Source organism: Schistocerca nitens, chromosome 4 (assembly GCF_023898315.1).
Source record: "Schistocerca nitens isolate TAMUIC-IGC-003100 chromosome 4, iqSchNite1.1, whole genome shotgun sequence".
NCBI classification, from domain to species: Eukaryota; Metazoa; Arthropoda; class Insecta; order Orthoptera; family Acrididae; genus Schistocerca; species Schistocerca nitens.
In genome coordinates, this window is record NC_064617.1 from 176,204,344 (window position 1) to 176,225,893 (window position 21,550).

Genomic DNA, 21,550 nt, shown 5'->3' on the forward strand with positions numbered 1-21,550 from the left:
ACTTAATTTCGCGTTAAATGGGAGCAACACATAACTAATTTCCTAAAAGTTCAGGCTATTGAAACTTCCTGGGAGATTAAAACTGTGTGCAAACGCAAAGGTCCCGAGTTCGAGTCTCTGTCCTGCACATAGTTTTAATCTGCCAGGAAGTTTCATATCAGCGCACACTTGGCTGCAGAGTGAAAATCTCATTCTGGTTCAGGCTATTACTTACTTAAATCTCAAAAAATCATTCTGAGGCTAGCTGTATGGGTGATGCCCAAAACTATTAATAAATTTACTATCGATACGTTGCTAGGAAGTTATTGTTCCATTTTGACCAGCTCCTTACGTAGCCAGTTGGGTTTATTTCTGAGTATAGGGCATCCAAAATAAATGTTGACATTCTCATCTGACAGTCGTACGGCGCTCATGCTGTGAATTGAAGTCTGTGGAGGTGGTGCCGGTATCAGCAGTAATTGAATTTCGGTCTGGCAGCTGTCATAACGACTCGACTCTTGCTCTCTTTGCCAACGGAATTCGTTTAGTTTCCTATGTCAGCGGTATACATGGATGTATTTTTCTCTATTATGTGAAAATTTTCGATCTGCCACTCTTCGCAGCATACCTTTCTGGCCATTTCTTTGAGTGCAGCAATTAGATCACCAGTTGAAAAGCCCATCTTGTATTCCAAGCCTCAGAGCGTTCTTTGTGAGATGGTTGTTCTTTTGCAACTAATGTCAGTGTTTTCAAATCTGAGAGGAAGTCCATTTGCATTGTGTCATACTTCCCCTCGCAGCGGCAGGAATGAGGTTATTTATATTTATTATTATTATAGAAAAATTTATTTAATTATTGAGATTTAGGTTATACCAATCGTCATCTACATAGTTTTAGATGGAATTTCTATCCAGAGAAATTTTTGGCGCCGACTTACAGCTGTTTGCCATGAAAAACAAAACAAACAAAAAAAAATCTGAATTTATTGCATCTTTCTCCGTTGTTGAGAGAAGCAGACATGTATTTATAGTGAACGAGAATATTTATCAATGTTACTGATAAGCAATATCTCTAAAACCCGCAAAGAAAGTATATAAAGAACTAGTGAGATCAGGAAAGACGTCTCAGATAAATTATTTACTATTAATCCATGTCTCATGTTTATGTGTGAGCGGCTCCATCACCTAGTACCGATGACGAAACGCATTTAGGAGGAAGTCAATCGAAGCTCCAGTGACAAGTTAGCTTAGATCGTCATACTTTATCTTTTTGCTCGTTCAGTGCTGGAGCAATCTGACTTATTTTCGGGAGGCATATACTAATTTTCACATACAGCCAGGGCGTACGCCGTATTTGGGCCCTATCGGTATAAAACACACACAATTTGGCCACTTTCTTAAATTTCTCTGTTGCTGCTTGATTATCAGAATAGTCTCTACAAATACACCGTCCATCGAAAAAGTTCGGAGCCTGATTTTATGCCTAGCGCTGGGCCAACGAGATGTACGGGCCCTGCGAGTTTGTGACGTCACTAGTCGGCTTGTCCACCACACTTGGCGAACGCTCGGCTCCATGCAGGGCCCACGACAAATCAATATATGATTGAAAGGGTACCCACTAAAGCTTTTAAATTTGTCGTGTGTTGTCGAGAACTTGCATGCATTTAAATACGCAGTCAAGAGTTATTAAACTCGTCCGAAACAGTTACTCGTTCCCCGCCGAAAACTACCACTTGCACTCTTAAGACATGAGATGTGCTGTGACGTATTCGCCACGGTTTGTCTTTACCCCGAGCCTCGCAGGCGTGTCGAGGCCTACGAGAAAAATAGGCCGCGGCGCGTATATCACGAAGGTAGGCCTGCGCTCGCTCGCTCAACTAAGGAGATAAATTACGTTTCCTTACCTGCTAACTCGTAACTAGGTGTTTATGTACAAACGAGAATTTCATCTACTGTAATCCGCATTTGTGGAGTCTTATTAGGCCTACAATGATCTGGAGTCCATAGGTCTAATTATTTGTTACGGCTGTACTGGGGGGCAATACAAATAAAATCACGCCAAAATTATGATCAGTTGCAAAAGGCACCACTTCTCGTATGAAATGAGGAATGTTGAGCAGAAGAGAGTAAATGCTATGAACTAGCCGTTATATAATTTTTATCCATTATTGATCTAACATTTTGTTGTGGTACTTTACTTCATAATAGCAGATTCCAGGTAGAAGATGCAATTCTCGTTAGTACGTACACGCCCAACTGCGATTAATAGGTTTAGACACGAATTTTGTCTGCTGAGCTGAGGGAACGTACTTTTTGACGTACGCGGCGCGGCCTGCCTTTCTCTCGAGGCGTGTTGAGTGACGTCAGCGCACTTACTACGGTGGCAGCTTGAAAGAACAACTGAACAGATGTGCATTCGACCAGCCAGTTGTTGGCAAGCAGTATTACGCAGCGAACATGTGGCTGTAGTTTGGCGTCGTAGTCTCTGTGTCACAAATAGCCGTGGAGCAATATGTCAAAATAAAGTGCTACAGGTATTTTCCGGAACGTTTTGAAGTAAAGAAAAGTGTGTACAAATCTGCCCACACACCATAGCTCTTGAACAAAAATGACGCGTGGACGACTGCAACGGTCACAAAATTAAAAACGGGGACGATTATTTCCTGGAAAAAAATAATCACGGGTGATGAGACTTATCAGTGTGAACCTACAACAAAACTGCAAAGTACAGTAATTCACATAACCGGCATCGAAGTCAATGTAACGCGCTAGCTGAACAACAACCACAGGAACATTTCTCTAAAAGTTTCAACGGTTATATGACCATTTTGTGCGTTTTAGGCAAGTGGGTGAGGCCGTGTTGAAAACTAACGGCATATGAAACTTCCTGACAGATTAAAACTGTGTGCCGGACCGAGACTCTAACTCGGGACCTTTGCCTTTCGCGGGCATGTGCTCTACCATCTGAACTACCCAAGCACTACTCACGCCCTGTGAAGTTTGGAAAGTATGAGACGAGGTACTGGTTGAAGTAAAGCTGTGAGGATGGGGCGTGGTTCCTGCTTGGGTAGCTCAGTTGGTAGAGCACTTGCCCGCGAAAGGCAAAGGTCCCGAGTTCGAGTCTGGGTCCGGCACACAGTTTTAATCTGTCTGGAAGTTTCATATCAGCGCACGCTCCGCTGCAGAGTGAAAATCTCATTCTGTCAAACTAACGGCATATGTGAGTCCAGTATCTGACGATATTTATATATTGCTACCCAAAATTCCGTAGCAGTGTCTTTCTTAGGACGAGGTTCTGACACTTGATGGTAGTACACTTGTCTTTGCCGTTAGATATTTTTAATTTATCAGCTCATTACGCATTTTGGGATAACACCATTGTCGGATCTGCACTGTGGCACATGTGCAAGGGCCGATTGTATAAACATCGCTGACTGGAGATCAAATTTGACATTGGATCAGAGCTCTAATGTATAACGCTAAACCTGGGTCCACCTAAGCAGGTTCAGATATGATCTTAGGTAGCACATAATATGCTTGGCAACGGCTAAAATCGGCTATCGACATGACTATTTCGATTCGACCACAAATATTGTACATCGTAGATACGCAGTATTTACTATCGAAGGTGTCGTGCTGTAACCATGGAAGCAAGTAAACAGGAAAAAGGAGCGAACGTCAAACTTTCCTCAATACGAGAAATATTCGCTCCTGGCAACTGTTGGGTCAAGATAAATATACAAATGGGTGAGAAAAGTGTCACTGTGGCCAAGAAGGTAAAGACATGGGGAGAAGTTGCCCAATTTTATTCTCTCGTGAGGCCGATACCTTATGAACAGCTCTGGAAACTGTTGCTGTGTCTGCTTTCAACGGATCACCAACCACTATTTGAAAGGTTCCTGTGGCGTAAAATCTTAAGGTTAACAGCAACGTGCACATCGCAGTCAGGGTTTGGTTTCATCAGATAGTCTCTGAGCCTTAGTTCCAATTACTCTACAGTACTTTTCTCCAAACGAAAACTCTACTTAAAAGACGTTATTTAACTCCAAGAGCAGGTTCATCCTTTCACGGAACGTGCGGGGGAGCTCCTTTGGTCTCGTCATCGTCGTCCTCTGGGGCGCATCTGAATGCTCAGCTTTGTGAAGTAAGCGAAAGGAAACAACGTAATTCTTATCTCGTAGGGTTATTGAACACAGAATTTTGCCCAACAGTGGTCCAGAACGTTTGGGAAACGGAGAGATAAGGTATGGTTTCAATGGTATGGAATGACATGGTAATGTTATGTTAGTAAAGGAAAATTCGAAACATTTGGCGTGAACATTAAATATGGGACTAATTGCCATGTGCATTATTGCTGTTGACCTTAAGATTTTACGCCTCAGGAACCTTCCCCAAAGTGGTTGGTGATGTGTTTGAAACAAACATTTACGACTTGTAACGTAGAAATTTTCAAGAATTGACATGCTTTCGAGCATGTGATCTTCTGCACTACAGTCCACAACGCAACCTCTGACCACAGAAATGAATTACATAAGTTTATGTGGTTGGTTGCATTTCAATGTACTTGCTTATGTTCTGTTTATTAACGCACGTGGAATTTTCATAGCAGTTTAATGACGTGTTCGGTAGTTAAAAATTTAAGACTAATTGCGTAGTTACTGGTACTCGAGCAGAAACTGAACATATGTAAGTGTTGTTGAATCGTTATTGCTAGCTGTCAAAATTGCAATACTTAAATGTTCACGGCAAATTTCAAATCTTCCTTTCTTACGCTGCTGCTAAGTGTCTATAAATGATGATGATTGGTTTGTGGGCCGCTCAACCGCGTGGTTATCAGCGCCCGTACAAATTCCCAACCTTTGCTCAGCCCAATCTCGCCACTTTCATGAATGAGGATGAAATGATGAGGACAACACAAACACCCAGTCATCTCGAGGCAGGTGAAAATCCCTGACGCCGCCGGGAATCGAACCCGGGACCCCGTGCTCAGGAAGCGAGAACGCGACCGCGAGACCGCGAGCTGCGGACAAGTGTCTATAAAATGCGCTTGAACTAATCACATAAATTAAGAGTCGTCTCCCAAGAGCTGTTAAGAGATTGATCGTTAAACACATGCGGTATTTTCCTTAACCTAACCTTCCACACCGAAAAAAATATTTTGTCCATCAGCGGCGTGGTAATGTAGTCATTTATTTACTTGCCATTTTTGTTAGTAACTTTTTTATTATTTCAATTGGTATTGCTAAAAACAAAAGCGATAAATCTTAGTGCCAGTGAACTATAAATTGATGATTTGAGCTTAACCGTGATTTTCGGCAGACATATATGATCCGAATTCACGGCGATATGATCTAGAATTACCGTTTATACGTCGCAGATTTCCAGGTTATGCTTGATCTGAGGTAACTTTCTGTCTTAATCTAAGGTTCAATACCTTATACAATCGACCTGAAAGGCATCAACTGCAACACCGCAATAAAGCTCAGAAATGTACCTGTTAAAATCAGTAAAGAGCTTCTTCTCACTTCTTTCTCCGTTCCGTAACACCAGCCCTGCCCAAACTGACATAGGCCGTCAGGTAATTTTGCCAGTAGGTGGCGTTAGTGAGCATAATGCCTTTGACAGCTAGCGTAACTGTTACGGCCCTTACACAAGCACCAACCGATAAACCGACCGACCAACTGACAAACTGGGCGTGTGTAGGCTCTTCGGCTAACCGACCGATCGCCTTTTTTTTTATCAGGAAGTCGGTCGGATAGGACCACCCGACAGCCGACCCAACCGTCACTTCACCCAACAAACTGTATCTTGTGTTGTCCTGCCAACCGCCCGACAAAAGTTCGTCTCTTTGTCACTGCGCGCGGGGATTATATGCTGGGTAAAATATATGTTTCGGACTCCCACTCTTTGCAGTTTACAATATGGAGCGGAAGTAAACATCAGTCTTCACTGTCTGCCAGTTTTTTACCACAACCAAATTTTCCTCACATTCGTTGGCTTCGCCAGCTCACAACCAAACTGTCACCTAACAACCTAACCTACACCTCGGGTTACGTTACAAATCAGCGTGTCACCACAACCTAGATTTCAAAGTGAGTGGGGCGGGGGCTAAGTGATACGTAACTGTTCTATTACGTGTGACAGAGTGCGAGCCCAACGAAACTTCAATGACAGATTTCTGGAGAAATTTAAAGACTTTAGATGGTTGAGGGACACGTCGCGCGAGGATTATAGCAATATAGATGCAAGAAATGAAGCAATTATTTCACTTTTTTAACGAATCCTCAACGGTTTCATGTGACACACAGAGCGGGTAAAAGGTGTGTATATTATGAACGAAAGTCCGTCGACCATCTGTGTTTCAATCTTTAGTTTTTATTTCCGATACTTATCGGAAATGAAATATAAAAACCAAAATACAGACAGATTTGATCTTAGATTTCATTTCCGATACGTGTCGAAAATAAAACGTGAAAACCGAAATACATACTGGTAATAGATGTCTATTTATAAAACATGCTTGCTTCCGTCTTGAAAGTATTAAAAAAGTCCAGCGAATATCTAAGCCTTTTGATACGAACAACAAAGTGTGGGGTTTACTTACTGTACTAACAGTTACTAACTTCTTCATTTCTTATTTACCTGTTGTAATTATTAGATGACGTGCTCCACCATCATTTGTAGTTTTTCTTCTTCTGATTTGAAATGAGTTTCCTAACTGTACAGGGCCATCTTTTATGCTACATACATAAATATAGACTATTATATAAAAGCAAGTCGTTGTTTAATGTTGTTGCCAAAAATTTGGAAATGTACTTCAACGATTTACTTCAAATTTTTACACGTCACTCCGATAAACTTTTGGATGGTCATAGGCTATTATATTTCAGTTCAGAAGATTGATAACATCTTAGCCATTGGAGACGCTTAACGCACGCCGACCTGAACTGGTGGTAAAATTAACCAAGATTCTTGCCACCGCTTGTCGCATAAGTACTCTGGCTTTCGTACTACACTATATAGCGTAGGCTAGTGAAATTAAAGCTTAGCCATGATGCCTGTAAGATTGAACTCAGTACTATAATCAAAGTTGGTCAGGTCAGTGGCTATAAAGCAAGAAATACAGGCAGTTGATTATTTCTATTCTTTCAGCAAAACCCAAAACCACTATCTTCGGACCGAAAAGAAGAAAAACGGAAATATGTATATCTCGCGTACTGTGGCCCGTTCCATGAAAGACTGTTAATGCATTTAAAAAGGCCCACATTAAGGTGGGTTTCCGCATAAGAAAAAAGTTGGTTTCATGTCGCTGTCACTGTCTGACAAAAAGACTACTGGATGCGACAGCAATTCAGCAGAAATTGTTTTCTTTCTCTCTTTTGACAATAGCCTGGACCAACTCTACTCACCAGTATGTTAATTAAACAGTACTACATAGCATTATTCGCTTGTGAAAGAACTAATCATGAATAGCACATTTTACCTACATTTTTAAGTATGTTTCAAATAATACCTGTATTTTAAACATTTCGTTTCATGTTATGGATTTAGATTGTGTATATTTCTTACAAATCTCATTTCATATTATAAAAATACTCGTACTTGCAATTTCTTTAGTAATTGTTTAAACATTTTTACATCCCATTATGTTCAGCGATACGTATTGTGATCTGCAATTGCCGTGCTTTTACAGATGTGGTTCTGTTTCGTTTCCTTTTGGTCGAGATACGGCATCCCGTTGGTATCGTTAAGAAATGAGCAACGACTGAATAATCTTTTGTAATATTATATTGCCCTCGGGAGAGCCTGTAACTCCTAGAGGGCGCGTCCCCAGGTGGCGGATCGGGGAACGCCTCCCAGATATGGGTGGTAGGAGGGAAATCAAATACCTCCCGCGGACCAACAGGCCGGGCAGAGCAAGTTCGTTAGCTGAAGTGAAAGCAACTGCTCTAGGGGTAGGCATCCCCGAAATCAAGACCCTGGTCCTCCAGGTTGGGGGTTGTGCTTAGGGCCAGCGACCCTATCACAGGATCCTGTAGGAGAAAATGGATTGCTACGAATCAGAATGACAAGAATGCTGGGCCACCAAACTTGATGACGAACTTGCAAAATTTAAAGGTTATGAATATGGGAACATGGAATGTATTAAGTCTCTATAGATCAGGATCACTGACAAATGTCATACAGGAACTTGAAAGGTATAAAATGGATCTAGTTGCAGTACAAGAAACCAGATGGACGGGTAATGGAAGTATAAACAAAAATAAGTATACAATAATGTATGGGGGAAATGATACACAAATACATGCACTAGGGACAGGATTTATAATAAACAACAAATTGTTACCTTTTATTAGGAAATTTGAGGCAGTGAATGAAAGGATATCTCACATTACGATTCAATGCAAATATAAGACTTTAAATGTTATAAATTGCCATGCTCCAACAGAGGATAAAGAGGACAATATTAAAGAAGAATTTTACAACAAATTGGAACAGGTATATGATACATTCTCGAAAAATTCAATTAAAATAATTCTAGGAGATTTCAATGCCAAGTTAGGACATGAAACTCATTATAGACCTACAATTGGACCTCATAGTCTACATCAGCAGAGTAATGAAAACGGAACAAAACTTATTAGCTTTGCCACTTCCAAAAACATGTTGATCAAAAGTACATATTTTGCACATAAAGATATACATAAACAAACATGGGCTTCAAGAGATGGCATCACAAAAAATCAAATTGATCATGTATTAATCGAAAAACAACATCATAAATGCATACATGATATCAGAAGTCAAAGGGGAGCAGACTGTGATTCGGATCACTTTCTTGTAAAAGCCAAGTTCAAGATCTCACTCTCAAGACATAAATGGTCTAAATTAAATGGTGTTCCTAGGTTTAATACAATGAAACTGAAAAACCCAAACATTCTCAACCAGTACATTAGAGAATTAGAAACACACAAACCTGAAGTGGAAAGTAAAATTAACAATGATGATACTAATCAAGCTTGGAACGCTCTGAAAGAAAATATCATACGAGCAACTACCTCAGTTTTGGGACATTTTACTACAACTAAGAACCCCTGGTTTGATGCCGAGTGCTCGAACGCTATCGAAGACAGAAAATTAGCAAGGGAAAAATTCCTACAAAAACCAATAACACAAAACAAACTTATTTTTGAAGAGAAACAGAAACTTGCCAGGAAACTCATTAGGAAAAAGAAAAGGGATTTTATGAATTACAAATTAAAAAGAGCTGAGAATGACCGTACCACAGACTCCAGAGGATTTTTCAAGAGCATAAATATTTTTAAAAGTGGGAATATAAAAAATTATGGACAGTTCATAACAGACCCAGATGGCTCCTTGCTAACAGAAAGAAGTGACATTGCTAACAGATGGAAGGAATATTTTAATGAGTTACTAAATGCTCCAACTATAAACGTCTCTCAGGAAGATGACAATGAATATCTTACTGCTGACCCATCGGACGAAGAGCCCAGCTTAGCAGAAATTAAAGAAAGCATCAAGAAGCTGAAGAGACATAAAGCTCCTGGAAGTGATGGTATAGACACAGATATATGGAAGCTCAGTAAATTTCCTTTTGTAAACTGCTTACACAAAATCATCACCAACATCTGGAAGCAGGAACAGGTCCCACATGATTGGAAAGAAGTAGTTGTGTGCCCTATATACAAGAAGGGGGACCCAACAAATTGTTCAAACTACAGAGGAATTGCATTACTAAACACAACATATAAAATTCTGACAAATATACTGTTAGCAAGGATAAGCCCTTACGTTGAAGACTCCCTAGATGATGCCCAATGTGGATTTAGACCTAACAGATCGACTATTGACAATATATATGTCCTAAGGATGTTGGGTGAAAAGAAATATGAATTCAATCAAAATGTACATATGCTTTTCATTGATTTTAAAAAAGCTTTTGACAGTATCAACAGGGAATATTTATGGAAGTGCATGAGGCAGATTGGCATCCCTAACAAATTGATAAATTTAATAAAATCTTGCACTTTAAACTCAAAATACAAAATAAAAGTAGCCAGCAAACTTTCTGAAGACTTTGAGGTTAAAACTGGAGTCAAACAAGGGGATTCACTCTCACCAGTTCTTTTTAACATAGTAATCAATAGAATAATTCAAAAAGTAAAGCTACTACAAATTGGAGCACAACTGGAAAGCAAAATTAATATTGTAGCATACGCTGATGACATTGCATTATTATCTGACAGTGAGAATGATTTGAAGCTTCTTACAGCACAATTAATTAAAGCCACAAATGGCACAGGCCTCCAGCTGATTACAGACAAAACAATGTACTTTATCTTATCCCGCTATCCATCAAATAATAATGTACTGCAAATTAATAACACAGCTTTCACAAAGACAAATGAATTTAATTACCTTGGTACAATAGTAACCTCTGACAACTCCATAAAAATTGAAATAGAATCACGAATTCAGAAGGCTAACAAATGCTACTATAGTCTCTTGACAGTTTTCAAAAGCAAGTTAATTTCTAGGAACACCAAACTACAAGTATACAAATCATTGATTATACCAGTACTCACCTATGGATCTGAAACCTGGACTCTCACAAAAAAAGAGGAAAACAGATTAAGAGTATTTGAACGAAAAATTTTGAGAAAAATATTTGGACCCATAAGAGATAGGATCAGTGATGAATGGAGATTGCTAAATAACAATGAAATTTACAAATTATATAAAGACTCCGATATAGTGGCCAAAATTAAAGCCAAAAGACTGAAATGGATAGGGCATGTCATCAGAGCACCACCAAACAGGACCATCAAGAAAGTGACTGAAGAGATTCCCACCGGAAGACGACCTCTTGGACGCCCACGCATGAGATACTTACAAGGAGACTTACAAGCAGTCGTTCTTCCCACGCACAATTCGTGAATGGAACAGGGAAGGGGGGATCAGATAGTGGTACAATAAGTACCCTCCGCCACACACCGTAAGGTGGCTCGCGGAGTATAGATGTAGATGTAGATGTAGATGTAGACAATATTCAAGACGATCTCAGAAAACTAGGACATGACAGACAGTGGCAAATTACTTGTAAAGACAGAGCAAAGTGGTTCAACATTGTCCATTCTGCAGCAAAAAGCCTTCATGGATTGTAATGCTTAATAATAATAATAATAATAATAATATTATGCAATGACTGATGACTATGTAGTTACAAGTACAACTTGCTGCTATCCCATAATTATCAGGGGCTCCTTTTAATGGTAGTTAATGTTCCTGATCCCATCCTGAACTGTTCTATTTTGTTCTTTTTTATTCTGACTGTAATGTACTATTGTTTTTTTTAAGTAGATTGGTTAAAATTGGGAACTGATTTCCAATATGCGCACTATCCCTGTGTTCAGTTCCAACAGCTTGGAGAGCTGTAGCTACGGAATTGTTGGTAGAAGTTTGTAACTGTGACGTTATTACGTTCCAGATTGTTTTAAAAAGTTGATTTCCTTAAGAGACTATATAAAAATTTATACGTTTCATTTTGATCTGCAGTTCTTGTATCGCAGGTTTGGCTCTGATATGTTTCGTTTCGGGTGAAAACGGACCCACAAAATTAGAGATGTTTGCTGCAGAATCTTTGAACATATTCTCAGTTCGAATATAATAAATTTCCTGAAGAGGGAAAATCTGTCCACAGATCAGCACTGTTTCAGAAAGCATCGCTCGTGCAAAACTCATCCTGCCCTTTTCCCACAAGAGATCCTGCAAACCATAGATGAGGGGCAACGGGCGGATTCCATTTCCCTAGATTTCCGTAAAGCATTTGACACGGTGGCACACAGCCGACTGTTAACGAATGAATAGGAATAGGTTCTCAGGTATGTAAGTGCCTCGAATACCGAAAGCAATGCGTTGTCCACGACAGCGAATGTTCATCAGAGACAACGGTAGCTACAGGAGTGCCCTAGGGAAGTGGGGTACGGCCGCTCTTATTTTCTATACACATAAAAGATCTATCGGACAGGGTAAGCAACAGACTGCGGCTGTTTGCTCATGATGCTGTGGTGTATGGGGAGGTGTTGACGCTGAGTGACTGTAGGAGGATACAAGATGACCCCTAGGTGATGTGATGAATAGCAGATAGCTCTAAATGTAGAAGAACGTAAGATAATGCGAGTGATTAGGAGAAACAAGCCCGTGATGTTCGAATACAGAATACAGTAGTGTGTTGCTTGACACACGTCGATTAAATATCTGGGCGCGACGTCGCAAAGCGATCTGAAATGGAACGAGAATGTGAGGATTGTGGTAGGGAATGGAAATGGTCGACTTCCATTTATCAGTAAAATTTTAGGAAACTCTAGTTCATCTACACTCATGCTCATAAATTAAGGGTAATGCTGATACATGGTGAAACAATGCTCTGGTAGGTGGCTTTCGGGTTTAAATCACCTCGGGGTATGACCATGCGGTGCATTTGACCTCCGGCCGTCGCGCGGTGGCGCTGGGAGCAGTCCGCATACGCAGAGGTGTGTTGGTGCATGTCAGAGTACGGTGCAGAGAGTAAGTGTGCAGACGTTTTCAGACGTGCTGTGTGTTGAAAAGGGCTCAAAGATCACATATTGATGACGTTATGACCGGTAGAAGACTAGGGCGACTGGAAGCTGATCAAACACAGCAGGTCGTAGCACAGGCCCTCCGTGTGCCACAAAGTGTAATCTCACGATTATGGCAACGATTCCAGCAGACAGGAAACGTGTCCAGGCGCTACAGTATGGGACGTCCACAGGGTACAACACCACAAGAAGACCGATATTTCACCATTAGTGCCCGCAGACGGCCACGGAATCTGCAGGTAGCCTTGCTCGGGACCTTACCGGAGCCACTGGGACAGTTGTATCCAGACACGCAGTCTACAGACGACTGAACAGACATGGTTTCTAGAATGAATGAGCAGACGAGGTACTCGCAGAAGTAAAGCTGTGAGGACGGGGCGTGAGTCGTGCTTGGGTAGCTCAGTTGGTAGAGCACTTGCTTGCGAAAGGCAAAGGTCCCGAGTTCCAGTCTCGGTCCGGCACACAGTTTTAATCTGCCAGGAAGTTTAATCTGCCAGGATGTTTCAGACATGGTTTATTCGCCCGGAGACCTACAAGGTGCATTCCACTGACCCCTGGTCACAGGAGAGCCCGTGAAGTTTGGTGTCAAGAACAAAGTACTTGGTCATTTGAACAGTGGTGCCAGGCTATGTTCACGGACGAGTCCAGGTATAGTCTGAAGACTCTCGCCAAGGTTTTATCTGGAGTGAACCAGGAACCAGATACCAACTCCTTAATGTCATTGAAAGGGATACGTATGGAGGTCGTGGTTTGATGGTGTGGGATGGGATTATGGTTGGAGCACGTACACCACTGCATGTCTTTGACAGAGGAACTGTAACAGGCCAGGTGTGTCTGGACGTCATTCTGCACCAGTATGTCCGCCTTTTCAGGGGTGCAGTGGGTCCCACCTTCCTCCTAACGGATGATAACGGACGGCCCCACTGAGCTGTCATCGTGGAGGAGTACCTTGAAACAGAAGATACCAGGATAATGGAGTAACCTGCCTGTTCTCCAGACCTAAACCCCATTGAGCACGTCTGGGATGCTCTCGGTCGACGTATCGTTGCACGTCTTCAAACCCCTACGACACTTCAGGGGCTCCGACAGGCATTGGTGCAAGAATGGGAGGCTATACCCCAGCAGCTGCTGGACCACCTGATCCAGAGTACGCCAACCCGTTGTGTGGCCTGTGTACGTGTGCATGGTGATCAAATCCCATACTGATGTCAGGGTACATGCGCAGGAAACAGTGGCGTTTTGTAGCACATGTGTTTCGGGACGGTTTTCTCAACTTATCACCAACACTGTGGACTTACAGAACCGTGTCGTGTGTGTTCCCTAAGTGCCTATGCTATTAGCGCCAGTCTTTTGTAGTGCCACGTTCTGTGGCACCACATTCTGCAGGTATCCTTAATTTATAAACATGAGTTTATATAGGAGACCGCAAACAGGCCACTAGTACGACCCACTGTTAAATAATGCTCAAGTTTTTGGGAACCTCATAACGTCGGATTAACGAAAGACACTGAAGCAGTTTAGAGGCGAGCTGCCATATTTGGTACCGGTAGGTTAGAACTATACTCAAGTATTACGGAAATTCTTCGAGAACTCAAATGGGAATCATTGAAGGCAAAGCGACGTTTTTTACGAGGAGCACTATTGAGAAAATTTAGAGAATCGGATTTGAGGTTGACTGCAAAACGATTCCACTGCTGCGTAAGAACCACAAAGATAAGGTTGGAGAGATAAGGGCTCGTCGTAGGCATATACACTCCTGGAAATTGAAATAAGAACACCGTGAATTCATTGTCCCAGGAAGGGGAAACTTTATTGACACATTCCTGGGGTCAGATACATCACATGATCACACTGACAGAACCACAGGCACATAGACACAGGCAACAGAGCATGCACAATGTCGGCACTAGTACAGTGTATATCCACCTTTCGCAGCAATGCAGGCTGCTATTCTCCCATGGAGACGATCGTAGAGATGCTGGATGTAGTCCTGTGGAACGGCTTGCCATGCCATTTCCACCTGGCGCCTCAGTTGGACCAGCGTTCGTGCTGGACGTGCAGACCGCGTGAGACGACGCTTCATCCAGTCCCAAACATGCTCAATGGGGGACAGATCCGGAGATCTTGCTGGCCAGGGTAGTTGACTTACACCTTCTAGAGCACGTTGGGTGGCACGGGATACATGCGGACGTGCATTGTCCTGTTGGAACAGCAAGTTCCCTTGCCGGTCTAGGAATGGTAGAACGATGGGTTCGATGACGGTTTGGATGTACCGTGCACTATTCAGTGTCCCCTCGACGATCACCAGTGGTGTACGGCCAGTGTAGGAGATCGCTCCCCACACCATGATGCCGGGTGTTGGCCCTGTGTGCCTCGGTCGTATGCAGTCCTGATTGTGGCGCTCACCTGCACGGCGCCAAACACGCATACGACCATCATTGGCACCAAGGCAGAAGCGACTCTCATCGCTGAAGACGACACGTCTCCATTCGTCCCTCCATTCACGCCTGTCGCGACACCACTGGAGGCGGGCTGCACGATGTTGGGGCGTGAGCGGAAGACGGCCTAACGGTGTGCGGGACCGTAGCCCAACTTCATGGAGACGGTTGCGAATGGTCCTCGCCGATACCCCAGGAGCAACAGTGTCCCTAATTTGCTGGGAAGTGGCGGTGCGGTCCCCTATGGCACTGCGTAGGATCCTACGGTCTTGGCGTGCATCCGTGCGTCGCTGCGGTCCGGTCCCAGGTCGACGGGCACGTGCACCTTCCGCCGACCACTGGCGACAACATCGATGTACTGTGGAGACCTCACGCCCCACGTGTTGAGCAATTCGGCGGTACGTCCACCCGGCCTCCCGCATGCCCACTATACGCCCTCGCTCAAAGTCCGTCAACTGCACATACGGTTCACGTCCACGCTGTCGCGGCATGCTACCAGTGTTAAAGACTGCGATGGAGCTCCGTATGCCACGGCAAACTGGCTGACACTGACGGCGGCGGTGCACAAATGCTGCGCAGCTAGCGCCATTCGACGGCCAACACCGCGGTTCCTGGTGTGTCCGCTGTGCCGTGCGTGTGATCATTGCTTGTACAGCCCTCTCGCAGTGTCCGGAGCAAGTATGGTGGGTCTGACACACCGGTGTCAATGTGTTCTTTTTTCCATTTCCAGGAGTGTAGATAGTCGCTTTTCTCTCGGTATATTTGCGAATGGAACAGAAAAGGAAGTGACTAGTAGTGGTACAGGGTACACTCCGCCACCCACCGTACGGTGGCTTGCGGAGCATGTACGTACACAAATGTTCAGAAAAAACACAACACGTTGAACAACTAGAGTTAGAGCTTCATTTCCACAGGTCATGTACCTTAGTATGTTCCGCAGAAATGATTCGCATTCGAATCATGACGGCCCGCGGGTTCAAGGTCAACATCGATATCGCGGAGCAACACCACCTACCGGTAAAATGATCAACAACCCATTCAACGGCATTGCAGGACGAATCTGCGTCCTCCTCGGCTCTAGCACAACAGTGGAACAGTGCAACACATCGTAAGCCATTATGGGTAACAGTCCGTCGCCGTTTATTACGGCTTGGGTTACGTGGGTGTCGTCTACGTCTCCACCAACCTTTGACGAATGTGCACAAACATGCTAGACGGCAGTTGTGTGTGGAACTACGTTACTGGGGGCCGGTATGGCATCAGATACTGTTTTCGGGTGAATCTAAGTTCTGTTTGTTTGAAAATGATGGCCGCATTTTGGTTCGCCGCAGACAGGGGGAGTGGCATCACAGTGATGCATTTGCACAAGACATACAACGCCAACTCAAGGCCTTATGGTGTGGTGTACTTCTGGGTACAACCTAGTCTGGGGCACAGTGACGAGTTTGACCTACGTCCTGCGACCAGTAGCCATACCCTTTCTGCACAACATCCCAGACGCCATTTTTCAGCAAGACGGTAAACGACCACATGTTGCTGCACGAACCCGTGTCTTCTTGGTGTCACAGGATGTCTAGAATGGCTTCGTGATGATTTCTTATAAGATCATCAAAATGGCTTCTCCTCCTTCATTAAATCTGCTAGGTAAGCTGAGACTATTAAATGTTCAAAATGTTCAAATGCGTGTGAAATCTTACGGGACTCAACTGCTAAGGTCATCAGTCCCTAAGCTTACACACTACTTAACCTAAATTATCCTAAGGACTAACACACACACACCCATGCCTCGAACCTCCGCCGGGACCAGCCGCAGACTCTTAAATAGAATTATGGTCTGAGGCTCTTGTTAATACTCGTACTTCCGTATTTATAGGTAGAATTGTCCGATTATCTACGTCTAGAAATCGTTTTCTAGATCTTGCTCTGGTGTTATATATGTGTCAAATTCTACGTCTATAAAGTCTGAGTATCCATATCTTCTCAGCCTTTTGCCCTGGCCGGCCGGGGTGGCCGAGCGCTTCTAGGAGCTACAGTCTGGAACCGCGCGACCGCTACGGTCGCGGGTTCGAATCCTGCCTCGGGCATGGACGTGTGTGATGTCCTTAGGTTAGTTAGGTTTAAGTAGTTCTAAGTTCTAGGGGACTGATGGCCTCAGAAGTTAAGTCCCATAGTGCTTGGAGCCATTTGAACCATTTCAGCCTTTTGCCCTGGTTCGCCAGATCACCAGACTTGTCGCCAACCAATAATGTGTGTGATTTGAGGAAACGATGGGCGCAGTGTTGTATTCCAATGCTAACCACCGCAGATGAACTTTGAAACCAGGTGAATGCAGCATGGACGGCTATTTCATAGGACGCCATTCGCGCCTTATATGCGCCGAAGTTACCACGCATTGAGCAAGTTATCAGGGACCATGGCGGACCCTGTGCCTACTAGCAACGGGACATGAGCTGAAGGGTGGTGACTGAAATACTAATCATTTCCGCAGAACGTACTAATGTACATGTCCTGTGAATATGAACGTCCCATCTCCAGTCGTTCAAGGTGTTCTGAACATGAGTGTAGATGTAGATGTAAGTAAGTCAAATAAATATGTACTCTTTCAATAAGCGTTATCATAGTTTATGCCTGATGTCATAGTGATTACTGTCACTAACGCCACCTACTAGCGAATTGTTTAGACTACTTGCAACGTGTTGAACAGTCCACGTGAGTCAGGACAGTTACGGCGTTACGAAATGAAGTAGAAAGCGATTCGTTACTTGGTACTGGTCTCAAACAGTCACGTTCCTCAGCTTGACTACGTTGTTGCAGTGTGTGTCTCTTACTATTGAACCAGGTGGTCCGAAAAGAAACAACATTTCCGTTGTTTATTACAGACAAAGATAGAAAACATTGCGCATGTAGCTGGGTAGAGGAAGGTTCAAAGTTTTATGTTCGCATACTCACTATTCATATACTCAGCACGAGCACCTTGCGTTGCTCGATAAACATCGAAACAGTAGTCCGTTTCATTCGACACTCATATTAAAAGCTCCCTGTTTATTGAATCAACAGTATCAACAATACGATTTTTCAGCTCTTGAAGAGTAGGTGCCGTAGACGGGAGTAAGACTTTGTCTTTTATGTACCATTACGGAAAAAAGAACGCTGAACCTGTCTATTAAATAAACAGGAAGCTGTTGATTAGTGTATGTAAAGAAATGCACTAGCATTTCGCTGTTTCTCGAGCAGCCTATGGTGCTCATGTTGAGTGTATGCCATAGTGTGTGCGAACCTAAAATTTTGAATCTCCCTCTATCGAGTGACGAGCGCACTGAGTTTCGGTCTTTCATAGTTCGTCTGTAATAAACAACTGAAATCTATTCTTTCTTTTTGAATCACCCTCTCTGCGCCATTACACGGATGTCATAATTGTTTTAACCCGAAATGCGTTGTTAGATAATGAATAAAAATTATCTCGCGACCAAAAAAGTGGATTACGTATAGTGTCAAAGACAGTCGCAGATCTGCTGATAGGGCCGGCCGAAGTGGCCGCGCGGTTCTGGCGCTGCAGTCTGGAACCGCGAGACCGCTACGGTCGCAGGTTCGAATCCTGCCTCGGGCATGGATGTGTGTGATGTCCTTAGGTTAGTTAGGTTTAACTAGTTCTAAGTTCTAGGGGACTAATGACCTCAGCAGTTGAGTCCCATAGTGCTCAGAGCCATTTGAACCATTTTTTTCTGCTAGTAGGTATTTCGTCTAAAGCGATAAAATTCTGAAACTTGCTTAGCGCTGAAAATTGATCTGCGGGGCCAGTACGGGCTGCCGTAGTTTCTTACTTGACACAGCACATTGCTTGGCAGCCTAGTGAGCGGCTAACATTAACGAGAACCGCTCGCGGCCTTGGCTGGGAGAGAGCAGGGCTTCACAAAACGGAACTCTGTCGGGCGCCCTGCGTCCCTGCAGCCGGATTACTCACTACTCCGATGCAGATATTACCGGAGAGGAAGTGGAAGTTGGTGTTTAACGGGATGCTCTATATCTGGTGACGTGCTTACCCTCTGACCTCTATCTTCAGAATGAACTACTGGAAACGGAAGAATGTTGATATACAGGCGCAGCAGGTATCTCCTATTCGGAGAATGTACCGACAATAGTACGCATTGTTAAAGTAGGAAGAAAGTCGAGTGAGCCATTTCGAACATCGAAAGGAGTTACACAAGACTGTATATATATATAAAATGGCTCAAATGGCTCTGAGCACTATGCGACTTAACTTCTGACGTCATCAGTCGCCTAGAACTTAGAACTAATTAAACCTAACTAACCTAAGGACATCACACACATCCATGCCCGAGGCAGGATTCGAACCTGCGACCGTAGCGGTCACGCGGTTCCAGACTGAAGCGCCTTTAACCGCACGGCCACACCGGCCGGCTATATATATATATATATATATATATATATATATATATATATATATATATACTGGGTGTAAATTTTAAGTTGACAAACCACAATAACTCGAGAAATAAGCTTCACACGAAAAAATGTGTAGAATCCAAAGTTGATTATTTTCAAGGGGGACATATGCTGGTGCTAAAATTAGCCCGCCACGCCAGCCCCCTGTGGGTGGGGTGGGAGGGAACTTTAAAATTTCAAATGAGAACCCCCATTTTTTAATTGCAGAATCAGGTTCTACGTAAAAAAAGACGTACATTTTGTCTTAAACATTTGTTTTGATTCTTAGTAGAATCTTTAGTTAGCGAGTGGGTTAGGCCGGCCGGTGTGGCCGAGCGGTTCTAGGCGCTACACTCTGCAATCGCGCGACCGCTACGGTCGCTGGTTCCAATCCTGTCTCGGGCATGGATGTGTGTGGTGTCCTTAGGTTAGTTAGGTTTAAGTAGTTCTAAGTTATAGGGGACCGATGACCTCAGATGCTAAGTCCCATAGTGCTCAGAGCCATTTGAACCATTTGAACCGAGTGGGTTAGTTTTTTCCTCAGTTAGTCTTTTACTTTGCTTACTCTGTTGGTTAATGAGTTCACTCGTTAGTAAGTAGGATGTTTGGTTAGTTAGTCAGATGATTTTTTTTTGATAAAATTTGTGTGGCCTCATGACCACGAAACAAACAAAACTTATCCGAATCTGCGGAAAAAATTAATATTTGGGTCAACATCTATAAATTTCTAGTTCCTCTCTCTCAAACCCCACTCTATGGGGAGAGAGGGAGAGTTTCAGTTCCAGCGAATCAATATTTGCGAAGTAGATATTTGTTATTTCTCCGCAACCATTTTCCACGCAAAAAATTAGAACATGGATTTTCTTGAATTACAGCGCCAACTACCAAGAAACAAAACAAATGCTTAAGACAAAATGTACGTAGTTTTTTATGTAGGATCTGAGTCTGCAATAAAAAATGGGGGTTCCCATTTGAAATTTTAAAGTTGCCTCCCGCCCCACCCCCAGGGGGCCGGGGTAGCGGGCTAATTTTAGCACTAGCAGATGTCCCCCTCGAAAGTAATCAACTTTGGATTCTACACATTTTTTCGTGTGAAGCTTATTTTTCGAGGTATTCTGGTTTGTCAACTTAAAATTTACACCCTGTATATTGGAATCGTGAAATCAATCGTGAGGATGTATGGGAATTCCTTTCCACCATGGTACTATCTACTCATGATTATTTTCCGATGTTAGGTATTGATAGCACGAAGTAGGGATGATGTGAAGCTTCTAATAAAGAAGTTAATGGAAGCATTTTAACGAGGCGGGCTTAGAATAAACATGAACAAAACAGAATATCTAGCAGTTGGATGACTTGGGACAGATATAGTACTGCCACAAGGAACCATTAAAGCAGTAAAACAGTTTAAGTACTTAGTATCGATTATCTATGCCTCAAGAAGCTGTTGGCAGATTCGGTAGGCAGCATTCAGCAGGCAAGGAGAAATATTAAGATGCTAAATGAAGTTCTGTGGAGTAAGGCAATATCAAAAGAAACAAAGACGAGGATTCTGCAAACAGTAGATGAAAGTATACAAACATACGGCGCGGAAGAATGGATCCTCCGGGAACCGCAAAGAAATAGAGTACAGGTGGTAGTGATGGAATAAGGAGGCCAGCCAGGAAATCGAGAACAGAGAGGGGAAGAAGTGAGGAAATTAGGGACGTAGTAATGGAACAACCAGTCGTGCAAAGAATTGAGAAAAGATGTCTTCAGTGGTGTGTCCATGTACGGCGGATGAAGCAAGGACGACGGGCAAAAGCAGTACTGGAATGGTCGCTTCCGGGAAGGAGGAAGTGCGGGCGGTCGAGAATAACATGGAGAGCAGGAGTAATTGAAATGATGAGGAATAGACATCTGAAAGAGGTAGACTGCAATAATCGCGAATGGGAATATAGGGCAACTGCTGAAGAGTGGGGAAGCCCTTAAAGCAAGGAGAGTCGCAGTGTGGCGTTACGGTTTCCTTTCATTTAATACAGCGGCCACTCCAACCTGACTATACTTCACC